The sequence below is a fragment of the Lepeophtheirus salmonis genome, chromosome 2 (assembly GCF_016086655.4).
Source record: "Lepeophtheirus salmonis chromosome 2, UVic_Lsal_1.4, whole genome shotgun sequence".
NCBI lineage: Eukaryota > Metazoa > Arthropoda > Copepoda > Siphonostomatoida > Caligidae > Lepeophtheirus > Lepeophtheirus salmonis.
In genome coordinates this window covers 23657500-23663499 of record NC_052132.2, presented here as the reverse complement: position 1 = coordinate 23663499, position 6000 = coordinate 23657500, and positions in this window count along the sequence as shown.

Genomic DNA, 6000 nt, shown 5'->3' with positions numbered 1-6000 from the left:
GCTTATTCTAGAATAATAAATGATGGCGGGCTATTAAGGATCATTTATCAAACTGTATCTCCATTTCATAATAACCTCTAAATAACTTCGTTTGATAACTTTTTCACTGTATTTTGTACTATTGTCATTTTCAAAGTATATAATTGAGCACTTTACCCCTAAGCCTCAAAAGAGCTCAAAGTCCCCCTACTAAACTTCTTTTTGTTAATTTTTTTTATTTTACAAAAAATTCTGACTAATTTTATTGTATATAGAAAATTTGGAAATACATAATTGACAACAACTTTGAAGAATATTCAGGTACAGATAGGGTTAAATGACCCTGAAAAAGTTTTGATGTACTGGAAATCCGATCATATGTACTCTAGTTATGAAAAAAAAATATAATTCATTTATTTACATAAACATTTTGATTTGGAAAATATCTTCATTATATATCACTCGGGATCACCAAGAAAGGATGGGTTAAGTCAAAATATTCTGTCGAAAGTTAAATTAAATTGTGTAATCTTTTAGTTTAATTAATCCATTAGATAAATATAAAAGCTTAACGGATTATTTTAAAAGGAAGCATTATAAATGCATCTTTTGTATACACAACAGTTGTAATAAAAGTCTTCTTTTTTAAAAACAACAAATAAACTAACTGTGGTATGAGGTATTTGTACTACTTTTAATCGATTAAAATTTTACACATGCTAAGAAGTTAATTTTTTATCATTATTTCACAAAAAAAAACAATAAAAAATGTTCATCAACACATAAACATGAAAAACCCCTAATAATGAAAAAGGACTTCCAATCATAAAATTTGCTTTTAAGTAGTGCTGTGTCTGTCCTTATTTAGGAAATTTGGTCCTTGATGACGTCACTCATTTTTTTATTATTTTTAGTTCTAGTACTGACAGAAGAAAAGAACGAAATGGCCAGTCTTAGGACTGGAATGGATCGAATAAACAAGGACTGAGACAACATTACTTTTAAGTATGCACTTAACAGAGCTTTAACAATTGAATCATATCATATGTATGTATTATTAATGGAACTATTTAATAAAATAGTTATTCCATTAGTATAACAATGTATTTATGAACAATTACATTACAGTATTTTCAAATGTCGTTGATTTTACTTTGTTGAACAATTATGTCATGATTTGAAACAGAGGGGATCCTGGATAACGTGGAATATTTTTTGAAATATTTTAAATATGGTGCAACTATAAAGTATTTCAATCCGTAGTTTTTGTTTGATTGAAATGATACTTATATCTTCAAATAAATCTTTTGTGATTAGTAGACATGAACTGATCTTTTCTTTTTCTTTGATATTCCATAAATTGGTCAGATAAATTGGCACTGATTAAGTATAAGTGAACAAATATTATTAGAAAACATGGTCTATTAAAATTATTATATTTTTCCTTCCAATACCTGGTCTTATATCTTTAAATATATTTTCTAAATTGATATTTTACAAATGAAACAATGGGCGAGTCTTGTATTTTCATCTTCAGAAAATTGACATATATACAATGAAGTTTTAATCAAGTCAATGAGAGTCTGGAATCCGTCTAGTTATTTTGGGGGTTAAGAACATGCTGCTCATTCTTCTTGTTTGATCCCAGTTTAGTAATGTTAACAAAATGACCGTTTAAAAAATAGAGAGCGATTTAAAAAAAAAGGCAAATTATCTTTTTTTTTGTACGTAATGACCAGGGAGAAAAACTTTTTAAGAAGTGTATAAGTAAGTTTGATCATTTTAGTAAGGATACGAAAGCGTGCAAGGAGAAGGGAAAAAATGCTTATGTCATCACTCATCATTGATTAAATCATAAACATATTCCTCTATCAAGAACATTATCAATTCCCGCCTTTATTTTTCAATATTAATATTGAATTAGAGATGTTGATAGTCGATAGAGAATTGAATAAAATGCCTAAAATAATGTCGCCTTCTGTCTGGATTTCTGGAAATGGAGGCCCAGGAATTTGGAAAATACTTACCGAACGAGAAACAGATGGCTTGTCAGATTTGTCGATATAAATGTGCCTTTAGTCCCCTGTCTAGAATTAAACGCCACACATTATCCTCATATCATATCAAGAGCATGGATATTCATCTATAAAATCAAGTTAATAATTAATTTATCAAGTCAGAATTTAACTTTGATCTTATTGCCTGTAATATAACGGTATCAATTGTATATCATCCTACGTCTAAAAATTTATGAAGAAATACACGGGTTAATCCGTCCCTTTCCAAGGAACTATCATTAAATTAATGGAGGATGTTATTAATGATGTCATATATAGAAATACCCCCATTGTAAATTGTGAAATTTAGATAATTTCCAGTATGTTTAGAATCATCCACACCAAATTACGAAATAGAACTCTGAATTTTGTACCATCAAACAGTAAGTATTCATTTAAAAAAAAAATCTAATCATAAAATATGATTATATTTTAGCTAAAAATATCAAGGACTATGATACACAACTCATTAAATGGCAAAAACAACTCCTTAAATGTTCACAACAAGGGTGGGGGGTAGTAGCTTTGGATGGTTCGCAACTAGTTTGTCCGACACTAGTTTCTTCCTTTTAAGACTCAGGTGTGATCATTAGGTTTTCCAATATTACATAGTCAATAAATATTACTTTTTTATCACTTAAGGATTAGCTATAGTTGATAAGCTCAAGAAATGGTGTTCAGAAATGTCATAAAAGGTAAAAACAACTGCTTAAATGGCCACAACTACAGGGGTAGTTGCATTGGGTGTATAATTATAATTAGCAATTGTGTGTATCCTTCATGATTATAATATGTTGTTATACAAGCATAAAAAACTGGGGAAAAAATCTTTTTTGATGCTCTTAATAAGTAGTAATATCGCCGGACATTTAAATCTTATCGATGGATTTAATTCCAAGATTTTTTTATTAGTATATTTATTGTCTAATTTTATGATTTTGACATTTACTTTATTTTTAATAATTATTTAAATCTCATCGGTAGAGATATATCTATCCTGTGCACAATTGTATATAGCAACTTCCACATGAGAAAAAAAGGGCGATGAACTTTTTGATTAAACTCTACGTCTGGCTTGTATTTAGCAACTTAAAGTTATGACATATTTAACTGAATTCAAGTCAAAACCAGAAAATATTATTTGGATCAATCTATTATTTCAATATTCTGTATTTATAATTTATTGCTATTATTAGTTATATGATTCTAATTGTTTAATTTTGTATATTTAACATAAACGTATGAAGGTTTATTTTTTAGTATGTAGATTATATTTGATTTAAGCTTTCTTTTTAAACTTGGAACTTCTACTTTGTCGTTTCATTAGTTATTATTCTGAAAATATGGTTCAAAATGCATTACAATTTCATGGAGAGTGACGTTTTCAAACCTACTGTAACGGATAAAAAACGTCTAATTCAATTATAACTTGTATATCTTTATTAAACATTTTACGAATAAATAATTTCGTTCTACCCTCAAAAATAATAATAAAGCAGGCAAGAGATAATCAGTATTTTAAACAATGATACCATAAGTCTTCCTCCCCCCTCCCCCTTGTACGCGTTTTTCTCTACAGGATTATCAACTTTATGCTTAAGTCATAATTGATACATTAATTAATTAATCTAAGCTTGATACTTCTCATATCGTTACATTTATTGAATCACGCAATCTCTCATCAGAAAAGAAAAAGAAAAAAAGGGGCAAAAACAATTGGTAGTTAGCCAATTTTTCCCAACTACAGACTCATCATTTAGTCATTGTTTGGAATTGTTCATTACTTAAAAAGAGCAATTCCAATACAGCCAATTAACACTCAGAACACTGATTTAAAAAAAGAAAAATATAAATATTGCAATTCTGGTCCAAAAAGTGATGGCCCGCCCCTTCCTCACAAGATTTGAACCCACTGGACTTTTCTTTATGAATTACTTTGGAGAGGGAAACCAACAGGACCTTACACTAAAATGTGGAACCACTGAAGTCCTCCTTAGTGGCTGCATGGTACAACTTGTTAGAGGAGTTTTTTATCAATTCCTACATGGTGTAAATTACATACGTGTAAATTCTATGACTGATAATGTAGGTGGCCATATTGAGTGAAAAAAGTTTTGCAATAGCCTCATCTACATGTTTATTCACTTTATGTTTGGTCTATGATTGAAAATCAACAATTATTGATGTATTTATACATCTATCTCTTGAGTCCACGTTTTGCTGTCCTACTTTGTACATATATTGGTGTTAATTTCACTGAAATACATTAATTTTTCTGGAATGTATTGCTCAAAGAAAGTAAATACTTTAAAAAGAAACTGTTTCTCACTAATGGGTCTAGCTTTAAATTACAATTTTTATTGATATTTTCTAAATGTAAACCACCCTTCAGGTCATATCTTAAATACTTATATGGATTATATAAATTTTTGATCATATACATATGAATTATAGAGATAAATAAAAAAGAGTATATATAGAGAAATATTTGCATATAGCAATTCGTTAATTTCCTCATTATTTCTTTTATCTTAGATTGTTCAAAATAAAATTACTTTCCTCATTCTTGATATACTCTATTCAGAATGTGATAAATCTATATTTGTAAATTGGAGTGGTTCAGAATTGTAGTCGCATGGAATTTTAAATGAAAAACACAATTTTCAAATTGTTTGGCGCAATTTAAGGTCATGCAGATAAATAATATTTCGAAGATGTTGATATGACAGTGCGGATCGGCGTTAAAGATTTAGGCATTGTAGATTTTAAAACGATATTTATACGTTCTTAAACCATTAATCTATCCTTTTTTGTTTCCTGGTGGGAGTACCTAACATTCCTCGGAGCTATTTAGTTTATATAGTACAAAAAGTTAAATGCCTTTGTTACCCACATTCATCGTTTATTGAGACTGGCTGAGCTTTAGCTACATACTTGCAAAGCTCTTAAATTTCCTTAATAGAACTGTCCATCGTGTTATAAACACATTTAAACAATCTGATAATGATACTAGAAAGAAACATAAGCCTCAGAATGATATTAAACGTACCCAACTACTCCTGGCTTAGGTCAAACGGTAGGGAATAGCATCCCCAGATTTTCCAATAATTAAGTTCGAAAAAGATCCTCAGTTGAGCAAGGAAACAATCTACCAACTTTTTTGATGATGTTGGCCTTACCTGCCAAGATACTCAAAAAATCCTTGCTGAGTTCAGAAGCAAACATCCAGATGCTAATATAACTTTGTGTATCATCATCAGTGAATACCGTGATATGGATCTATATTTTTTTAGATTTTGCCTCTGAGTGAACAAAGATGTTTACATCAATGTTCTAGAAACGGTTATTGTACCCTGGACGAAGATTGTGACTCCTTGCAGTTCTTACACATTCAAGGAAGACAAATCACCAGTACATATAGTCTAAAATCAATTATATGGTTAGAAACCGATGTATGTACATCAGTTTTGGCCACTTGAAGAATAACCTTCTAACTTCCCAGATTTCAATTCATACTATTACTATCTTTTTGGAAGGTTGACACCCAGTGTTTATAGGACTCACCGTAACAATATTACCCCCTAAAACGATCCATCACTTCAGCAAATAGGAATTTTTATTCCATGGAGGTAGCTTGAGCATGTTCCTTTTTCTAGGGACGTTTGGAAAAAGTCCGGGACCAAAATGGAGGACACATTAAATTAAAGTGATTGGTCTACATCTTTATATTGAATTTTATAGTTAACTATTTCAGAGTATATATGTATATAATAATAAGCTTATAAGTGTTATTCTCTTACGACAATTTACCTGAAACAGTACGTATATCAAATGAAGTATTTCTACAGTTGTGTTACCGGGTGCGGGAAATTTTTTTTATACTTTCAATCTAGAACTTTATCAAGATGTATTTCAGAAATCAGTCGTAAAATGGTATGTCAATAAATAAAAATAAGTAATATGA